Source organism: Eubalaena glacialis, chromosome 10 (genome assembly GCF_028564815.1).
Source record: "Eubalaena glacialis isolate mEubGla1 chromosome 10, mEubGla1.1.hap2.+ XY, whole genome shotgun sequence".
Classification (NCBI taxonomy): Eukaryota; Metazoa; Chordata; class Mammalia; order Artiodactyla; family Balaenidae; genus Eubalaena; species Eubalaena glacialis.
In genome coordinates this window covers 67,683,584-67,705,313 of record NC_083725.1, presented here as the reverse complement: position 1 = coordinate 67,705,313, position 21,730 = coordinate 67,683,584, and the positions used below count along the sequence as shown (strand labels likewise).

The following is a 21,730-nucleotide window of genomic DNA, read 5'->3' as shown; positions in this document are numbered from 1 at the left end:
CAGCACAGCCTCCGGGGCTTAGCTTTTGAGGAACGCTCCAAGAGTCACTACATTCCCCGCTGCACGGGCCTCATCAGATGGCTTAAACTGAGAGATGTGGGCTGCTACATCTCACTGTGTGGCCCTGAGCAAGTCACCCCACTTCTCTGGGCCTCAGAGAAAGCCCTAGATTCTAATGAAATCAGCAGAGAAGATAGGCAGACGTAGGGAGGAAGGAAGTCTGTCACTGAGGCAGCTGCCGGTGGGGAGAGGCTGGGGGAGGAGGTGCCGGGAAGGAGGCCTGGTGGGCCAGTGGCCCCGTCATGGCCGCTCATTCTTTGGGGGAAAAGCTACTCAGTGGCTTAGGCTGGTGCTCAACAGGAGCTGTCAAAGAATCAATCATGCCATAATTACGGTCATTGTTAATCTCTTTCCACCGTGGTGCCAGGGCCTCCTGTTTACCCAACACTTCTGTCCCAGAAGACTTCTGATTGCTCTTCCTCTGGGGGAATTCCCAGCAGGCTTGCTTCACCCCAGTCGTGGGTCCCCTTCTGTCCCTCCGGGCTGCCCTCCTGTAGGGAGCACTTCCTGCTTCTCCTTCGGGAAGGGCTGGCTTCCTCGGAACCGTGGCCTCTGGCATTATCTGTTCCATACCCAGTTTACTCATTCAGTGTATGTTTGAGAAGCCTTTGCTATGTGCCAGGCACTGCTGGGACCTGAGAGAGATTCACCGAGAATCCGATGTGGCCCTTCCTTTCAAGGAGATAGTCTCATCGCAGCAACAGCAGCTACAATTATAACCACACTCACAGCGCTTTGCAGTGTACAAGGAGCCTCCCACACATCGTCTCCTTGAAGCGTGGCCCCAACTCCACGGGTAAGTACCGGATCCCCATTTTATGGATGAGGAGGTTGAGGCTGGTGGAGGGCAGGACAGGTTTGCTGAGCTGCACCCTTGGTTAAGGCCCTTGGGGGACAGACCTGCATGTTTGGGGCCACAGGCTGAACGGGGATCAGGCTCAGGACCCTGCCCAGGGCCCTTGGGTTCTCTTGGCACAGAGAGGACCTCTCTTTGGATCTCTCTTTCCCCAGGTCAGGGCTATGAGCTTGGGCTGAGCACTCACCACGAACAGCCTGCACACTCTCTAACCCAGTCTTAGAATCACCTCCCCCAGGGCTCTTACAATCATGGAATCCTGGCACAATCCAACAGGGATCTTAGAACTAACCCTGGATTTCAGAATATGAAAGTCATCAAGTGTCAGCACCAGGAAAGACCTGGAGCTATTCCATCCAGCCTCCCCTCCCTGCAGAAATCCTCTGCACAGCCGCTATTGGTGGTTCCCCGGCAGAGTGGCCTGCATGGGCTTGCCTACGCCTCTTGACAGGCCCCTCCCTCCCTGGAGGGCCAAGCGGTTCCCTCTTTAAACGGGGACAGAAGGAAGGCCCTCCTAAGAGGAGTGGCCTGCCCCCAGCCCCCCCTCCGCCCACCAGCACGGACAGGTTCTCCCTGGAGTGAGCGAAGGGCCAGGCCAGGGGCCTGGTCAGGGGAGAGACTTTCACCATCCTCTCACCCCTGGTGGACGCCCCAGCCCCTCCCAGGCACCCAGTGATTCAGTCACAGGAACCCGGCTGGCTTTTTCCGATGCCTCTCCCTGGGTCTCTGGAAGGAGGGGGCCCCGAAGGGGAGGAGGAGAGGAGGAAGCTGAGTGCGGCAGAGACACGCACTGAGCAAACTCGCCTCTGCCCAGTTTTTAGCCCCTGAGGGAACGGACAGCAATGATTTATGTTATTTATTTATGTAAAATAGCAGAGTTGTTATACAAACAGGCTTCCCAGGCAGGCCCTGGGGATGGGAGGAGAAGCAGGTCCTGCCATTTTAGGAATCTCTCTGCTTCCTTCCCCTCACACCTACCTGTCTAGCCTCACCTGCCCCTGCCCCTCCTCACGCGGCTGTGCTCCAAGCACACGGCACCTCCCAGCCTCCCCCCTCCCCCGTACCTTTGCTCATGCTGGGCCCTCTGCCACGAGAGCCCTCCCCCCACCCCCCCCAATCCAAATCCCAACCATCTTAACAAATGCACCCTGGACAAAGCTTGGTCTGATCCCCCCGCAGAAGCCCACTGCTTCTTCCCTTTGTGCTCGAATCACCAGGCAGAGCTCTTGAGACATGATCATAGGCCTCTGTGCATAGTAATTATCTGCTTCCATGGCTGCCTTGCCCACCAGGCTGAGAGCTTCCCCAGGCGGAGACTTCAGATCCATTTGGCCCAGCTTTTCTGAAGAGCCACAGTATCTGCGACCCTGCAGGTGACAGGGATACGCGATACCCCAGGCCCCGTCCCTGCTAGAGGAATCACTGGACGGGGGACCTGTGTTCCTGCCCTGGGCCAGCACCAAGGAGGCGCCCATTTATATGTCAGTCAGAAAAGCTGGTTAAATGTGCAAAGGAAGGAAAGAAAGAACCCATCAGAGCCTCTTAAACCACCCAATTGCAGGGCCACTTCGGAGCATGTTCCCAACTCTGCCTCTGAATAATTATTAGCCTTTTCCCTATTTACAGGAAAAATTAAATTACTAAAAAAACTCTCAAGTATTTTCTCCCACAATTTTTTGAAACCTCTGATATCTGTTCCAGGTCTAGTACAAGATGACCTCAGATTTAGCACAGAATACTGACTTTCTCATTGCCACTTGCATCTCTCTTCATCACAGTGCTCTGTGACGAGCAGCAGCCCTGCCGCTCAGGCAAGTCTGAGAACCTGGGGCCTAAGCTTCTCTTCCCCTCTTTCAGATTTCCAGGTTTCCTTTCTAAAAACCGACCTTGCCTGAATGCTGAGGAACAAAGTCCCAGGGGTTGGCTGGTCCAGTAAACCTTGAAGGTTCATGCTCAGTCCATGATTCAAGGCCTCTAATTCCACCATTTACCATTCATTCCTTTGGTTGAAGCATCACTTACTCTGGGATTCTCTCTTAAAATACAAATCTCCCCTGGAAATGGGAGCCCATTGAACCTCCAAACTGAAGTTCAAGGAAACTTAGTTTAATGCCTGGCTCTAGAGAGGCAGTAAATCATAGGGGTTAGGAATGTGCACCCAGAGCCAGCCTGCCAAGTTTGAAACCTAGTTCTACCACTTACTAACTGAGCAGGTTCCTTAATGCCTCTAGACCTCAGTCTCCTTATCTATAAAGTGGGGATAATAATAGCACCAACCTCATGGGCTGTTGTGAGGATTGAATGAGCTAATATGTGTGAGGTGCTTTAGATAAGTACCTAGTCCACTGGAGAAAGCAAGAGACAACTCTACTCAGAGTTTGTTTTTGTTTTTGTTTTTTCTTGCTTGTAAAATGGAAAAATAATCCTTGTTTCCTCTGTCTTTTCCCATGAACTGTAGAGTACAGCTCCTGTGAGAGAGCGAACATCATTCTAGAACCCAGTGGGCTGCTCTCTGCAGCTTCCCTCTAACTCCTTCCCCCCCCCCCTTCCTTGCTTTTTCCTTTACCTGGAAGAAGGCACCAGTGGCTGTGAGCTGGGCTCCTGGGGGGTCCTGTCCACCGAGGTGGTGATGTCACTTCAGTGGGAGAGCTGAGGGGACAAACCCAGTCAGGTTACACATCAGTCCATCCTGCCTTCTCCCCTCCCACCCGGCCCTTAGTGAGCCCCCGCCCTGTGCCCACCCCGCGCTTGGTATGGGGACCAGGGATGGGTCACATCTAGTCCCTGCCCTGGGGAAGCCGCCAAGCCGGTGGGAGAGCCAAGGAGACGTACGTGGTCCAGTCGTGTGCTGTGAGACCCCACACAAGCACCTCCACACATGCTGCCCCCAAACCAGCCCCAAACCCAAACCCAGTACAACCTGCTGCCTGAACCACTCCTGCCCCACCAGGACCCACAGAAACATGATCCAAGGCCAAGCCACCCTGGGGTGAAACCTGGGGCTATGCCTGGCTCCTGGGAGGCAGAGGCCCGTTCGTGCTGCCCAGGGACCTGCTTCTTTGGAGGCAGACGCCAAACCAGCTGTTCTAAAGCAGCCGCTGAGGGAGGGCTGGGTGGGCTGGAGGAGGGATCTGGGGCACCACAATTATGTGGCTGACTTCTGACTCATGCCCCGCCTCCCCCATCACCAGCTCCTACAGCTGGCAGGGCAGCCCTCCTGCTCAGGAACTGGGAGGAGAGATGGTACTGACAGGCCTTGGGGAGAAGGGGAGAGGGGGAGAGGGAAGGGGGTGCTGGGTCAGCACTGCAGGCTTCAGAGGATGTCGCCACATTGCCCACTAGGGGACACTGAGGCTGGCAGGGCCTGTCACCCAGAGAGTCAGAGTCAGAGCCAGGGTGAGACCCAGGGCAGGGGTGGCTCAGGCCTGGTGTCCAGCCCAATCCCATTCCGACATGAGAACTTTCTCCAATCTGATCGGGCCCTGGAGCCACATAGCAGCAAGAAATACAAACAAGACTCAGCCTTGGATGGGAGGGGGACAGAGGTGGACTCACAGAAGCTTGGAAATGACATCCAGCTACTGAGAGATGGACTCCGGGGGCACCCCCAGCCCTGCCTCCCTCCATTTCCAGTCCCCAGGTTTCTCGCAGAGCCCTGAATGCACCGCACTTTACAGTTTATAAAACACTTATTTTCTTCATCTCCCACAACGATCCTAAGGCCTAAGTGACAGAGGGAATATAAATAGAGCAGGGCTTCTCAAACAAATCACCTAGAGATCTTGTTAAAAGGCAACCCAACTCAGTAGGTCTAGGCTGGGGTCTGAGATTCTACATTTTTTTACAAGCTACTGGGTGATACCTTGCTGCAGGTCCAGGGACCACAGTTTGAGTAGCAAGAACATAGTTGTTAAAGGCATGGATACTGGGGTCAAACTGCCTAAGTTAGGATCTTGGCTCTTACTGTGTGACCTTGGGCAAGTTCCTTAACCTCTCTGTGCCTCAATCTCCTTATGTATAAAACAATAATCATAATAATAAAACCTACCCCATAGGGTTGATGTGAGAATTAAATTATGTAAAATGCTTAAAGTGATGATGATTATTTCAAATTTTTAAATGGAGGCTCTGAGGGATGGACACACTCAGCAAGGTGGCAGAGCCAGAATTCAAACACAAATCTCTTAATGGAAATCCTGCAATAACAACTTGCCACATGTCACAGCCAGCAAGCCCTCCGCCATTAGACAGACATGGATACTGAAGCCCGGAGAGTGGCTGGGAACTGACAAGGTCACCAGAAAGTTGGTGTCGGAAATTCAAGTCCATGACCCCCGGCCTACTGCTCTTTCCATCACACCTCACTGCCCTGCAAGGAAGAAAAAGCATCACAAGTTCCCCCTGAGAGGGACCCAGCTCTGCTGTCGGCCCCCACCTGGGCAGCAGCTACCCTGGAAACCAGATGTGTGTGGGAGTGGCTGGATGTAGAGGCTGCCCTCATGCCCACCGTGGCCCCAATTCCCCTGCACTCTCAGAGCCCTGCCTGCCAGGCTGGGCGAGAACAGTCTAGCATCCTCCTTCCATGGCCCAGCTCCTACATCCAGTCTGTGGCACTGCTCTGTCTCAGGGTCACCCAGCCTGGGTACCAGGCAGGGCGGGATGCGGCCGGGGCCCGTCTCCATCCCCACCTTGGCTTCCCAGCATGGGGCCAGTGGGAGCCTATGAGTCACTTGAAGGAAGTGCTTGGCCCCAAACAGGAAGTGGCTCTTCAGGCAGAACCCCTGACCCCCACGCCCAGGAGCTCCCCAGGGCAGGTGCCTCGGTGACAGAGTCTGGTGAAGGAAGGGAAGCTGATTGGGACATAGCGACACCTGTTCAGATTTTACCTGAAACTCAAAAGCAACACTCATCGTCTGCATTGTGAAACCCGGCTGGAGGGCTCTCTGCTGTATGATCTTATGTACATCAATGCCCCTCTCTGAGCCTCAATTCCCTCATCTGTAGGATCACGGGGCTGCACTACAAGACCGCTACAGCCTGGCATTCCACAATGAAATAAAGGATTGGAGGACGTGAATATAGGTTTTAAATAAATGAACAAAAGCATATGTGAAACAGATGAATGAGTGTATGCCGATACCTAGATTTAAGCTCCAGCTCTAGTGTAAGCACCGTCATTTATCTCTCGTTAGCTGCAGGATAGACATCTATCTCATGGGCAAGAAGACATCCCCTGAATCACCCTTAGGTGCAGGGAAGAAGGGCTACTGTCCTGAGCCCCACACATCACAAACACACGCTCACAAATGAATATATTACAGAACATACAGGAGCTTCTGTCACACAACATCCATGGGACCCACAAGCCTAATCCGCTCCCCTAACACTGTTCAGGCCCCTGAGAAACTCTTCGTTTCTTGCGTTTGAAGAACAAAAGGTGATTGTGTCCAGGTGAAGGTCTGAGGGTTGCACAGTGGCTGACAGGGGCGAGGGTGGGGTGGGGGGTGGGAAAGGGAGGGAAACAGGATGCTACTGGGGGGGGAGGGATGGAGGAAGGGCACTAAGTGGCAAGAATGTTTAGCAGGGCAGACAAATTAAACTTGTCAAATCCTTTCAGAGAGCAACAACTTCTTACATAACAAAGTATCCGCTTCCCAGTAATGTTGAGCATCTTTTTTTTTTTTTTTTTTTTTTGGCTTTTCTCCCTGTTCCAATTTGTGGTTCTAAAAGTACTCATGAATTAGTGTGGTATTCACAATAAATGCACATGGCAGCTGAGGAACATCTTACAGTTTTTAACAATTCATATTACTTGGATCAACGTAACATGAAATGAGATACTAATTCTTTTTTTTTCTTTAATTTTATTTATTTTTTGGCTACATTGGGTCTTAGTTGCTGTGCGTGGGCTTTCTCTAGTTGTGGCGACCGGGGCTACTCTTTGTTGCGGTGCCTGGGCTTCTCATTGCAGTGGCTTCTCTTGTTGTGGAGCACGGGCTCTAGGCGTGCCGGCTTCAGTAGTTGTGGCACGTGGGCTCAGTAGCTGTGGCTCGTGGGCTCCAGAGCACAGGCTCAGTAGTTGCGGTGCACGGGCTTAGTTGCTCTGTGGCATGTGGGATCTTCCCGGACCAGGGCTTGAACCCGTGTCCCCTGCATTGGAAGGCGGATTCTTAACCACTGCACCACCAGGGAAGTCCCATGAAATGTGGTACTAATTCTTTACACTGGCAACTAGATGGACATTAATCACAACTATGAATAGTTTAATTTTTATAAAATCTTCAAAAATTTGAATTACTATATCATGTCTATTTAAATAATTGTATATTAAAATTGGATATTCATTAATTATGATGTCTATAGTTTTAATTTCCTAGATAATTTCAAGGAATAAAAACAACTTTTGAAAATATAAATTTTCCTTTCTTTACATTCCATTTACATTTTTGATGGAAATATATTCAAATTCTATACACTCTAAATACAACTGCATTTTATTTTTGATCCTTTAGATTATTACCATCCATACACAATTTTCAAATGATGTGAAAAATCTTGATTATAACAATTATAGTGATCTTGCTAAAATGAAGACAATAAAATATATTTTATGAAATATGTCTTATTACTCATCCAAATGCCACCAGCCCACCAACAAAACACCCAAATGTGTAATAATAATTAAACTGTCTTCCTTGATATTTTGTCACTTTCAGTTATATAAAACCATAACTTTACAAGGTGGGAAAATGAAACTATCTTAATAGTTTCTTGGTTTGTTTTGTAACCTTCCAATATCTGGCAAACATATACTGCATGCCTCTGTTTGTATTTTTGTCCTGGGCCCTGCAAATTTTGGGCCATGCCTGTCTGCCGACTCCCTGCCCACCAGCTCCCTTTGGTGGGGCCCAGGCCACCCGCGCTGGTCGCCTCTCCTCGCTGAGGATCAGCTGGGTGTCGAGCCAGCCCTGTCTTCCTGAGTCTGCCTTTTAGAAAGTGCTCCTCACATGAAAAGTCCTCATGCTTAGATGTGGGACTTATTTCCAGAGCTGATTCGAATATCCTTCAAGGGCAGTGGCCATGACTTGACTGCCATCTCCCACAGACCTGGTGCTCCTTAAAGTCCCTTACATTCCAGCACCATCAGCAAAGGGACCCGGATGGGAGGGCCCAGCAGCCTCTGGTCCACCAGGCTGGTAGCCCCCATTGGCTCAGACTGAGCAAATGGCCCATGGCCCCCACAACTGGTTTTCTCCTCCTCTGCACCCTCACTCCGTCCACCTCTACCCATGACCCCCTCCTGCCCCCTTACTCTGGGCCTACCGGTCACAGTGACCCCCTTTGGGCTAAAGCCACCAGAATGCACCCTCAGCCCCATGACATCTGGGCTGACAAATCTCCACATTCTGGACTTCCCTGGTGGCACAGTGGTTATGAATCTGCCTGCCAGTGCAGGGGACACGGGTTCAAGCCCTGGTCCGGGAAGATCCCACATGCCGCGGAGCAACTAAGCCCGTGCGCCACTACTACAGAGCCTGCGCTCTAGAGCCCACAAGCCACAACTGCTGAGCCCACATGCCGTAACTGCTGAGTCCACGCGCTGCAACTACTGAAGCCCACACACAACGAAGAGTAGCCCCCGCTCACCACAACTAGAGAAAGCCCGCGCACAGCAACGAAGACCCAAAGCAGCCAAAAATAAACAAATAAATTTATATATAAAAAAAAAAATCTCCACATTCCCTGCCTGCCACCTTCCCAGCCTCTTTCACAAAGAGCTTCCAGAACCTGGGTTCTGGAAGCGGGCAGGGTAGAGGTGTTGGAGACTGAGAGCTGGGAGACCTGGGTTCTGGGTGTGGCCTGGCCACTGAAAGGCAGGTCGGTGTCATCTCTAGGCTCAGGGTCTTCACTTGTCAGATGGGGATGCTGCAACCAGCCCAGAATGCCTCATGGGATGAACAGGATAACCCAGTGAGCAGGACCTGATGGGGCTTTGGAAAGTGTAAAGTACTGAACCATGTGATGGAGGCTCGCCTCATTTCTTGTGTTTCCTACTTGGCCTGGCCCATGTGGAGTCCATCTACTAAGACACTGTCCACCATTTAAGGAGGGCTGGCCACAGCCTTGTACGAGGCTGACATTCCCTGTCTGTCCTCTCACTTACCCCCCTTAGCCTCCCACTACAGTACATTCTACAGACGCCAAAGCGGAGGCTCAAGGGAGTTTGGGTCCCATGCTCAAGGGCACAGCTAAGCAAGTGGCAGAGCCAGGATTCATACTTTGTCTGACTCCCAAGCCAGGCTAGACAACATAAATCCAATCACCAACACACATTTCCTGAGCTCTCCGGTGTGCCAGGGGAGGCCTGAGGCTGGGTGGACAGACCTGCTGGAGGAGCCCACAGTCTACGGTACAGACAGACGCGCGGAGAGGGCGTGTGAACAAAGGATTCATCCTGCCTGGGGAAGGGTGCAGGAGGGCCTTGGTCGTGGATCAAAGCCGCCTCCCAGCCTAGCCCAGGCAGCAACAGATACCCAGGAGTGAGCAAACTTGTCTCCCCTGCACCCACCACCTGGCCAGCCCCGCATGCCTGCTCCTGGGCGGAGCGGGGCCCCAGACATTTCAGACCACCTCCTCCTCTGGGGCCCCTACCTCATGTCCACCTTCACCCCTAGGGTCTGCAGATTCCCCAGGCTTCAGGACAGGGTGCAGCCTTGCAGCAGACTAGACATTAAGCCTGGTGAAAGAAGGATCCTGCCCATCTGAGCATGCAACCCCTTACCCAGTAGGTGATCAGAGGAGCTAATGACTAAACAGCAGTGACTGACCACTCTGGTACCCGGCTCAGTTCATCCTGACTGCAGGGAGGTTAGCTCAGGTTCTGAATCAGACTGAGGCTGGTGGGGACCAGGGCAGAGCTGATAAAGAGTAAGGCGCTCAGATAAGCAGTCACGGCGGTTGTGGGTAATGGGTCCTGGCCCTCTCACTTCCACCCTTTCACTATGTGAACAGAAGCAAATCACTCTACCTCTCTGGGTACGAGTCAAGCAGGGATTAACACCACATTGAAATCATCTGATTTTAGGTGGGCGCATATAAAACTTTGGTCAGAAACACGGGTCACAGAGGCTCAGAGAGGACAGGTGACTTGACCAAGGTTACACAGCATGTGACAGAGTCTGGACTAGAACCCAGGCCTGTCATGCTCTGCGGGGCTAGACTCCCAGAGGTCAGGGTGGAGAGACCAGATTAGGGTGACATCCCTTGCGATAACACAGGTGCAGGAGAGGGGTTGGGACAAGTTCCATCAGGGCCGACCCAGGCTGACATCACCAGTTAAAGCCATCATAGTCAGAGTCATGGAAGCACAACTTCTGTTTATTTGTTCCTGGGACACACTGACCAACACGAGCTCCATGAGCGATCCCTGAGCACTTTCTATGGAAAAAGCCCCGTAGAGCTGAGCCCGCACTCCACAACTACTGAAGCCCGTGCGCCTAGAGCCCGTGCTCCGCAATGAGAGAAGCCACTGCAATGAGAAGCCCGGCACCGCAACGAAGAGTAGCCCCCGCTCGCCGCAACTAGAGACAGCCCGCGCGCAGCAACAAAGACCCAACACAGTCCAAAATAAATAAATAAATAAATAAATAAATAAATAAATAAATTTATTAAAAAAAAGAAAGAAAGAAAAAGCTCGGTAGACACAGTGGGGCGGGGTGGGCTAGGAAGAAAAGCCAAATTCAATTCAGGTGGGGGATAGGCCCCTGGGCCTCAGTTTCCTCCGTGGCGCTCAGTGCTTCCATGGCCCTGTGCCACCTCCTGACCGTCACTAATCCCCGCTAGGCGGTGCAGGCAGGGCTGGAGGGGGGGTGGCACAGAGGCAGACTTCTCTGGAAGGGGCTATATCAGGGCATCAGACCAGCTCTGGCACGGCTGGATCGACTGCCTGACGTCAAGTAGTCAGGAAGAACCCTGGGGGCTGGGGCCAGGTCCGCTAGCTGGGGAGCTCTGAGGGATTCTGCCTCTGGGAGCTGAGAGACAGTGACAGCGCCTGGGGCTGGGGGAACAACAGGGGCTCAGGGCAGCTCTCAGAAGGTCCTGTCTGCTGCTGACTACACGATCTTGGGGCACCCATTCTGCACCCCCTTTCTAACAGGTGGGCAGAGCTGACACTTAATCGGTGCTTCCTCTGAGCCGGGTTCCGCCTGGAGAACTCTGCCACTGTTGTCTCCACCCACATCCCCTGGGACCCCCCCTCTCCGTTCTGAGTCATTCCAGGTTGCACTGTCCCTTCCAAAAGCCGAGAACTGCAGGGGCGTGTGGGTGAGCTGCCGTCAGGCTGCCTGAATCCCTTCGCCTGTGGGCATGGCTGTTGCCCAGGGTCCCTTTACCAGGGACCCCCTGGGCGAGGTCTAAGTGCTGCAGCACCCTTGCCCCTGGCAGCCAGCTCTGGGGACTGAGCCAGGTATCCCCTCCGAGGGGCTTGGCTTGAAGTCACACTCTTGCTTCTCCTTCTCTTTCTGGTTCTACTTTCCCTATCCCCTTAGCAGTTTTCTTCCCCCTGGAAAACTTCTTAGTAAGTCACTCTCACATGAATCCTTATTTCAGGGTCGGCTTCTAGATCCCCCAGCCTCAGACAGTTATGAGGTAAGTGCCATTAGTTTTCCCATTTCAGAGATGAGGAAACTGAGGCTCAGAGACTCAAAGTTGTCAAAGACCCCCACGTGGCAGGCATCAGAACACAGGCTTGAATTGAGGTCAGCCCCATACAAAGCCTGAGCACTGACCCCTCTTGTCCACCGCCAGTATCATCTGAGCCTGTTTACATCTCAAATGCCATCCCCTCCGGGCCATCTGAGCTAATCTTTCTTTTTCTTCTTTTTTTTTTTTTAATTGGAAGGAAAGCAGGAGAATCTGTAGATGATCCAAGGGGGATGACTAAGTCCTTAGATTCCTCTCGTTGGCTCAGATCCTGTTTTGGTCAATCCTTGTGAATCAGGGTGGGTCTGACATTCTGGGAATGCAGGGAGACTTCAAACCAACTTCACGAGAACAAGTTGTAAAAACACTGGCCGCCACTCAAAGCGGCCTGCTGATGAGCTTGGCTCCACGGAGCAGGGTTGAACAAGTTCACCAGAAGGGAACACACAGCAGGAAAGACTTAGGCTAGACCCAGAGGAACAGCTTCCCAGTAATTGGGAGCTGGCCCAGGCATGGTCATGGCCTCTTTGGGAGCAGGTGAATTGATGTCCTGACCTTCCCAGGCCTTACTGGTTTGAAGCATCTATGAAGTCACCTTGGTGAGCACTGAAGACAAAACCACAGGAGGCCAACTCCGCCAGCCCTGAGCTTCAACCACTGACCTGGAACCTGGTTTATGAGGATGCTCTGAGTTTGTGGGGTTTCTGCCTCCTAGGAGGTCAAAAGTGGGGGCCCCCGATCCTCACACCCACACCCAGTGTGGATGAAGGCCCTGGAGCTGGCAGAACTCAGGGTGTCACCGAGGGCTGCCACCTGGCCACCTCCTCTGCCCCTGCTCTCTGCAGCTAACCCTCCGGGGTGCAGAGGACCACAGCAGGTGTTTATAGGTGCGCATCTCCGGCTCCTCCTCCCTCTGCAATAAACAGGTGGAGTCTCACCCAGTTCATTCCCCTCCACCCCTTTCCAGCTAGCACTCCCTTCGTCCCTTCATTCTCATCCAAACTTCTGAAAGACTTGTCGACACCCACGCCCCCACTTCCTCCCTCCCACCTGTTTCTAAATCCACCGCCCTCTGCTCCCACCAAGTTCAACTATGCCCTCCACGTGAGGAAGCCGCCTGCACGGTTCAGTCCTCCCTGACACATTGGCCCTCGCCCTCCTTCTGGAAACGTCCTCCTTCCCTGGCTTCCAGGACACCAGTTGCTCCGGTTTCTCTCCTCCACCTCTGGCTGCCCCCCTGCGCCTTAGCTGGCTTCCCTCTCTGCCCGGCCCAGCCCCTCCCTCCTGCCCTGCCCTGCACACTCTTCTAGGGCGATACCACCACTCCCGTGGCTTCAGACACCCCGTCCCTGCCCGGACCAAGCGCAAGGCCCAAGTATCCAATGACCCTCTGATCATCCCCCCGACAGGGACCTCACACCCACAGTGGGCAAATGGGAACTCGTCACATTCCCCTGGACCTGCTCCTCTCCCTTTCTCCCAACTCAAGGCGCCTCCATCCTCGCAGTCTTCCAGGCCTGGAAGACCAGACTTACCCTCCCTACCTCCCCCGTCCTCACACCCCCAAATCCCACCCGACACCAAGCCCTGCTCTGCTCTCCGCCCCCCCCCCGTCCCCTCATCTCCCACCAAACGTCCCTCACGTCTCCCTCTGCTCAGGCTCCTCTTGCAGGAAGCCCTCCTTGACTATCCTGGCAGACTCAATCCGGCCTTCTTCTGTTTCCGTGTGCCCTGTACAGCCCTAGTTCAGCAGCCACGCTGGTGTCTGGCTGCACATGTGATGGCCGCAGACTGGCTCCAGAAGTGCAGGGCCAGGGCCTGGTCTGACTCTGGGTCCCTGCACCCAGGCCGAGCTCAGCGCAGAGGGGCCCCAGGAGAGGTTTCCCAAATCTGGGAATTGTCTTTCTGCTGAATTTGCCCCATCAGTGAGGTCTGGATCTCCCCACAGCCCACAGGCCCCCTGGGGCAAAGGCTATCTCTTTGTTCTGCTAAAACACATGAGCACTTAGTCCCCTTTTAGAGGCATTCTAACCTGTCTGCCTTTATAAGATGTCGCACAGGGCCTGCAAATGCGTATATGTAGACATACAAAAATACACCAAGCGCACATTCCCAGACAGACCCAGGCAAATACTCATGCTTACTTGGTGCAAGCACACGGGCTCATGGAGTACGTGCAGATGTGCAGACAGGCCCACACAGACACAGCTTCCTGGAAGTAGCATGCCTCCTTCGGGGCACCAGCCTCCCTGGGCATCATGGGCTCCAGGAGTCAAGGTTGGCTTAACGGGGCTGGATCTCATGGATGCAGTGCAAGGGTCTGGGGAATGCCGGACCCCGGAGGACCTCTATCTGCCTCAGCCCTTCCTTCCCTCTGTTTCCACAAACTCTTCCTCCAGGAAGCCCTCCCTCATCACGCCCTTCCTCTCAGCGCTAGGGGAGGAGGCTGCCCACACGGGGGATGCTCCCTGGATCCCACCCCAATCTTTCCCTTGGACCCCTTCTCATATATTATACAAGGGAAGGGCTGCACCAGCCCAGTCACAGCTCAGAGCTTTTAGGCTCAAGATCCCCTCCTTTCCCAGCCCTAGTCCTGCCCTACCTCCAAATCACAGCTCAAATGTCCCTTCCGAGTAACCCTTGGCCATTTCCTTTCCAGGTTCGGCACCAGCATCAGAGAGCTAACAAGTCAGCACTCGTGTGTTCGTCTGATCCTCAGGACAACCCTGCTGGGGTCGGTGTTCTCAAGCTCCTTTGACAGATGAGAAAACTGTGGCTCAGAGAGACAAGGTGACTTTCCCAGGGCTACACAACTGCTAAGACTTTCTTTTCTTTCCTTGAAATCATATTCCCAGCCATGACCTCTCTCAGGAGGGAGCAGTGGCCTTAGAGGGGGGCTGGGAGCGGTGGGCGGAGGGCCTGGCGGGGAGGAGTCCTGAGCACCACCACACATGGCTGCAGCCACACGAAGAGCCCGAGGCGGGCTCCTTAATTAACTTGCTGCGGGATGTGGAGCAAGTCACTGGGCCTCAGTTTCCCCACCTGTGATGTGAGGGGGGCTGGATACCACGACCCTTGGGGTCAGTTCCATCTGGACCTTGCAAGGTTGCAGAGGAGGAGGGCTGTTGGAAGGGGAGACCACGAGGGTTGCAGGGGCTGTTCTCCACATGGGGTGGGGACAGAGGAGGTGGCCACTGGGTGTTCTCTGGCCCTGCCGGCTGCCCCAGGGCTGGCTGCCAAGGCAGTCACCCCCCCAGAGGGTGGTAACCTTCTACCTCCCTCTGCAGGAGAGCTAATCAAAGCAGAGAAAAAATGGCAAAGTATCCGATATACTGGAAGGGGTGGGAAAGCAAGCCAGGGGGATGTGCACAGCACATGCAAAGCTGAGGCAAACGCCCCATACGAACACCTGGGTATGAGCCCCATCATTCCTGTCCTCTCTCCCACCCCTGCCCCAGTCCTGCTGATTCCACCTCAGAAGTGGCTCCTCCAGTAGGGCACTCCAGCCCCGCATACTTCAGCCAAGGGCTCCCTGGGACCTATAGGAGCAAACATACCCCATATACAAAGCTTTTCTCAACTAGGCCTCAATTCACCTTCCTGGCCTCCCACACAGGGGAGCCCCAGCCAACTGGAGCTAAGTCCCTGCCTCAGGGACTCCACTCTCCAGCTCCAAACCTTTACACAGTTGGTTCCCTCTGCATGGAATGTTGACCTCCTATAGATCCCTCAGTACCCAAATGGGAAATGCTGCTGGTTAATGAACTGACTTCTATAGTGGGAATCAGGTCCTAAAGTCAGCACACCACAAGTAAATTGCATACGGTCAAAATCACCCTTGACTATATATAGCTATCATTTATTTACAATGCCTAGGCATTGTTCTAGATATTTCCTGTGTTTTGATTCATCTAACTCTTACAACTCCGGCAGATTGTATTTCCAAAGACATCTGCAGCAATATCTCCCATCCCACACGCTCTCCTTATAACTCTGTCCCTCTTGCCATGGAGAGGTGGGGTCTATGTTATCACCCCCCGCACTTGAATCTGGGAGGGCTTGGGACTAATGGCTAAAGTGACACTACGAGACTTCCAAGGCCACGTCATCAAATGTGATGCATACTGTGGGGAAGCGCAGATGAGCTCGCAGAGAGAAACAAAGCCCTGAGAACACATGAGTAACCATGAGCCAGAACTGCTCAGCTGAGCCCATCTTAAATCCTGACCTATAGAAACCATGGGGTTAAAGTGATTGTTCTTGCATAAAGTCACTAAGTTTTGGGGTGATTTGTTATGTAACAGTAGAAACTGGAACATCATTATCCCATCTTTAAAGAAGAAGAATCTGAGGCACAGAGAGGTTAAGCAACTTGCCCAAGGTCACAGAGCTGGTAACCAGCAGAACCAGGATTTGAGCCAAGGCAGTTTAGCCCCAGAGTCCACACTATTCACTGCCATGCCATACTAAATGCCTCCAAGGTCTGATTGGTCTCCAGGCCCACAGCAGGCCTCAAGGAGTGGTTGCTGAATAAACGACCAGGGAAGGGATAAGCAAAGGAACAGCTGAATGAGTGTGAACGAAAGCAGAGTGAGCTCCCAGGTGCAAGGCAAGGACCTTAGATGAGCCCGAACCATGTAAATGAGTCTGACACGAGCCCCTTGTCACCTGGAGAAGGCGGTGATCAGAGGAGCCTGGCAGATGCCACCCACCTCTGCCTTTCACAGATAAGCCTGAGATGCTCGTCTCCCTGCTCCCTGCCTCCCTCAGCCCTGCATGCTGCAGAATTATCCCCTGGAGAGCCAGTCCCTCCTAAGAACAAGGCCTGCGGATCCTGGAGCCTGCAGCGGGAAGGTTCCCAGGCTGGGAGGCTGGAGACCTTGGTCTCATCCCAGCATGGCCAAGGCCTGGCTGTGTGAACTTGGGTGAGTCCCCGACCCTCTCTGGTCCCAGGTGCTCTCCAGTGACACTGTTCTAAGACTCACCAGATGCTGAGCTGCCCTGGTGGATGGGGGTCAAGGTGAGCTTCAGTATGTGGGTCCTATAAACCCCAAAAGGGATCTGACCCTAGGAGGAAACTGGATAACAAGAATGAATCCCCCTACCGCTCACCGGGAGCTCGCCGTGTGCAGGGCATCTTTCCGTGCATCCTTGCAGCAACCTCATTAGGCACAATACAAGTGACAAAGGACCCAGACCTACCACTCAAGTGACGCTGGAAACCAGGATCTGACCCAGGCCCATTCAACTTCAAAACTTCCGCTCTTTCCACAACAGCAAGAGACAGAAGCAACCTAAGTATCTATTGACGAACAAATGGATAAACAAAATGTGGTATATACATAGGATGGAATGTTATTCGGCCTTGAAAAGGAAGGAAATCTTATCAGGTGCTACAACACGATGAACCATGAGGACATGATGCCAAGTGAAATAAGCCAATCACAAAGAGACAAACACCGCATGATTCCACTCATATGAAGTATTTAGAGGAGTCAAATTCATAGAAACAGAAAGTAGAGTGGCGGTTGCCAAGGTCTGGTGGGAGGATGGGGAGTTGTTGTTTAGTGGGTACAGAGCTTCAGGTGTTTGAGATGAAAATGTTCTTGAGACCTGTGGTGAAACAATGTGAATATAGTCAAGACTATCAACTATACTCTTAAAAATGATTAAGATGCTAAATTTTAAGTTATGTGGTTTTTTTTTTTTTTTAAAAAAACACAGTTAAAAAAAGATTCCCACTCTTGGAGTAGAGAGGGAGATTAGGAGACATTTTGTGGGGGAGAGTCCAGGCAGGCTTCACAGAAGAGGGGACATTTAAGTTGGGCAGGGTTGGCGCAAGCATAGATGAGTCTGGGGCACTACAGACAGAGGCTCGGGCCTTTGGCCCTTGCCTCCCTGCCTGCCAGGATCCAGCTTACTCCATCCCCCTGCCCACCCCAGCCCCCCCAGATCTCCACACAGAAGCAGCACCCCACAGGGGAGCAAGCATCGGCCTGGATTGAAGAAGGGATTTCTTGAACACCTACTATGTGCTCTCAGGCCCACTCACTTCATGACCTTGGGCCAGTCCCTGTCCTCCTGGGGCCTCAGTCCTCCCATCTGTACAATCAGAAGGTGACCCGGAATTCCTCCCAGTTCGCACACTGGGAATAACCTCTGAGGGGGAGGGGAGGTGGGAGGCACCAGTGACCTGCCGAGAGGGGGACCAGGACACTCCTGGTCAAAAGCCCAGGAACCAGAAGCTGCAGCCTCATGATCCCGCCCCAGGCAGCCTCTGCTCACTTCACAGAGTGGGAATCTGAGACCCAAGGGATTTGGTTTCATTCCAACTCTACAAACAGGGGCCTGCACCTACTATGTTTGTGACAGGATCACAATCTAACCTCCAATCCAGTACTGTAGCAACACGACTGCACTGAGAGACAGCGTCCTCCGTGCCCAGGGCTCTCGCCAAGAATCCCACTCTCACCGCTCCCCTGACTCTGGAGTCCTTTGTCCCCAGAAAGAACAAGGTAGGACAGTCCTTGGTTTCAATCCCAGCTCTGCCAAGCACAAGCTGGGCCTCAGTGTCCTCGTCTGCATTTTGGGGATAAGGATACCTCCCCTGTGAGGGTTAGAGGAGGCAAGGGCACAAAATGCTGAGCCCAAGGTCTGGCATGCAGTAGGTGCTTAATAAATGGCCACCATCCTTGGCTCTCTCTTTGAAGACGAAGCCATTTTCATTGATCTGTTCGTTCCTCTCAGAGGCTGGTTTGTTTGTTTGAATTCTTCCCAGAAGAGATTTTCCCCAGCACTCCTGGGGAACGCTGAGTGATGCTCTCCAGCCAGCCCCAGGAAGGAGAAGGGAGGAGCAATGAGCTTTACTTGATGGAAAAAGTCAAATCATCATCATGTGGAAACGGGAGACAAGTCCTAGGGAAGCCCAGCGGCTGTCCCAGCACCCTTCACCCACCCTCTCCCTCCACCACCCAGGAGGACCCACGGTGACCCCAGATCCTGCCTCATAAGCTCCCTGAGGTCTGGCTGGGAGGCCTGATATGATCCGGCTGCTACTTAAATGGCACAAAGCCTTCTATTCTTAGCTGAGCAGAGCCCTAGCTCCCTCCCAGCTGCCTGTCAGAGCTACCAGCCCCGGAGGTGTGGGCCTGGGGGTCAATCATGACCACAAGGAGGCGGAGGGCGGCCTTGTGACCTGACTGAAGCCTGAGGCCAGCACAATGGGGCTGCAGAGTAAGCCCCCGACCCTGGGGTGTCCAAGGGGTCTGCAGAGGGGCTACATAAGGCTGGTTGGAGATCTGGATCAGATGACTCCTAAGGTCACTTCTGCTTCTCAAAGTCTTGATTTCAAAGGGCCAAGATTCTGAGGTTCCATAATCCAATGCTTCCAAGATTTGGGAAAGATTCTGTGGTTCTAAAGGATCAAGTTTCCAAGATGCCGAAGAAGATTGGAGGCTGGCTCTAGTGTGTGCACCTCCCCTTCCGTTTAAGAGGCAGAGGATACTCAGCTCCATCCTCACCCTGGGGCGCCTGGCACGAGTGACACATACAGCCCTGGTGGACTCAGCACTGAGGTCAACAATGCTCCCCGGCCGCCCAGATCTGCTGGGGTCAAGAGTTCTTGGGGAACTTCTGGGTACTGCAGGAGAAACTGGGAAAGGAGGAGGGGACAGGCTGAAACTGCCCTGAGGCCCACCATCACCAGACAGTGCTGGGCAGGGCATCCACTATCAGTGCCTGCCCTGTGCTAGCAGGGCCAGCATACCCCTGTCAGACAGGCTTGGAGAGGCTGGGTGACCTGTCCAAGGTCAAGGCTGGGACATGGAGGAGCCAGGGTGAGAACTCCAGGCCTGGCTGGCTTCAGAGATCATTCCTCGCCTCACACTGCTTCATGTTAGCCCACAGCTTCCTGGGATCACCTCTCCCAGCATCCTCTTTTAGATGCAAAACTGAGGCCCAGAGAGAGAAAGGTCAGGTGCTCAAGGTCACAGGGAATTGGTAGCACAGCCAGGCAGAACTGTTCCCACTGACTGTCCCCCATCCCCTGATGCCTGTCACAGATGACTGTCACTGATCCTTCTCTGGATCCTCCCTTTCTGCCCACCCAGAACCGGGCTCCTGGGGCAGAGCTGTCTCCTGCTCCTTCAGTCCCCAGCACAGCAACTGCTCCACGGGGTCATCTGAGGGATGAGCTGAGAATCAGGGGATGGGATGGTGGGTCACAGCCTCATGCCCAAGGCTGGCCAGCTGAGCACAAGGGTGACAAGGTCTGGAGAGGGCTGACCCTGACACGTGTTGGGAAGTTCACAGGGGCACTTGCCAGGAATATTCAGAGGTTAATTAACCAGCTGTCCCATTAAGCAAAGCAAATGAGGCTCCACTGAGCTGGCTGTCACAGAGCCTGCTGGTCACCAGAACGGGGAACAAACAAAGTCTTGGCTTCCTGAGCCACTGGCCTGCACCCCAGGCCACCCTCCCCCAAGCACCCACTATGTATCAGTAGTGCTTTTTGTTTTCCAATAGAGTTTACAGGTAACTTCTCATCCGAATCTCACAACCCTGAGAGTTCGGTGTCCTTTTATAGGAACAAGGAGACCAGGGACTCGCCCTAGGCCACAGGCGAGCACGCAGAATCAGGACTCACACCCAGGGCTGCTGGGCTGCCTGGTCCCAGAGACGAGTTCCTGAGTGCCCCGGCGAACTAGAGCCTCCTGTGCTGGGCTCATGAGTGTGAGAATGTATCTAAGCTGCACTGACCACTTCATGGAGCCTTAAGTGAAATTTCCTCTTTCCTACTTACAGAAATCACAGGTCAAGTAATCTAAAAACCCAACTGCTTTGCTCTGGGCTGGAATTAAATCCTTTCTGCAAATAGGTGGCCTACTACATGCCCGGCACCCTAGTAGGTGTCCTACCCACTGGGTGGTTTGATTTGACCTCGCACCAACCTTGTGAACTTCAGCCTAGGCTGAGTCTCAGACTGGTCATGTCACAGGTCATGTCACAAATCCAAGGTTGCACAGGCACGGGGTGGAGCTGGGACAGGAATCCAGGTGTGTCAGGGCTTTTTAAGGTCGGCGAGGGGGATAAATGTTTATGTTCACTGGGCTCTTCAATAAACTGTTTAAGTTTGCGCTGCTACTCTACTAGTATCCTGCTCCTTGCCTGCCCCCTCCCTTGCCCCCAACTCCATGCCAGCGGAAGCCAAGGGAGCATCCGTGGTACCTCCGGGGCCAGCCGATCCCAGTCTGCCTCCAACCCCCAGCCCTGGTGGGGCCAGACACCATCTGGGAGACACTCAGGGATAAGGGCATTGAGAGGGACCTTCAGAACTCTTGGGGAAAGGAGGCTGGGTACAGCCCAGCCCTGGACCCAGCAGGGTGGCTTTGACCAAACACTCTGTGTGACAGGCTGCGGGCCTCCCAGAGCGGGTACCCCAGGCCCTGCTGAAATAAAGCAGCATCCACACCAGAGATCTGAGTCGCTCCCACTGATGCCTCCTGGGAAGTGGAGGGATGGAGGGTGACAGTCTTGTTCTGCCCCCAGGGACACAGGTCAGAGTCCCCTGTATAAGACAAGCCCTGTTGGACCCAGCCTGTGAGCAGAACAGACAAGTTGGGGAGGGGGAGTTCCTGACATATGCCCCTCACCCTTCCCCAGAAGCCAGACCCAACACTCTGCAGGCCTCCAGGGTACAGCTGGGGAGGGGTGGTGTCTGGTCCCAGGGCTCAGGAGAACGGAGGGGCAGCGCCATTTCTCCTCCAGTTGGAAGGCACACAGACACAGGAGTGCAAACATGCAGGCCTGGCCTGCATGTGCAACATGTACATAATTCATGGGTTCCTGTCGCTTTGGCCTGGATAAAGTGTACCCAACAGAAGTCCACGTGGAGATTAGTGAGTGGCCACCAGGGAGCACTTCCGGGAAAGGGGTGAGTGGGCCAGAGGGCTAGAGGATTGGGGGGTGGGGGGGAGTTGGTTTACTATATGCTTTCACAAATTTTATCTCATTGAATTGGCACAAAAAGCCCAGTGTGGGAGTTAATATTGTTCCCATTTTACAGATGAGGAAACTGACGCTCAGAGTTCAAGTAACTTACCCATTTTCACACAG

The 21,730-nt window shown here is 53.4% G+C and overlaps 1 protein-coding gene across 1 annotated transcript in view; it reads right to left on the bottom strand.

Annotated features, from left to right (window-relative positions):
- GDPD5 (glycerophosphodiester phosphodiesterase domain containing 5) overlaps window positions 1-21,730 on the bottom strand; it is a 91,561-nt gene that overhangs the window by 53,239 nt on the left and 16,592 nt on the right. Inside the window, exon 2 of the mRNA XM_061204124.1 lies at window positions 3,483-3,565. The gene's annotated coding sequence lies outside the window, so the exon portion shown is untranslated. The remainder of the gene's footprint in view (window positions 1-3,482; window positions 3,566-21,730) is intronic.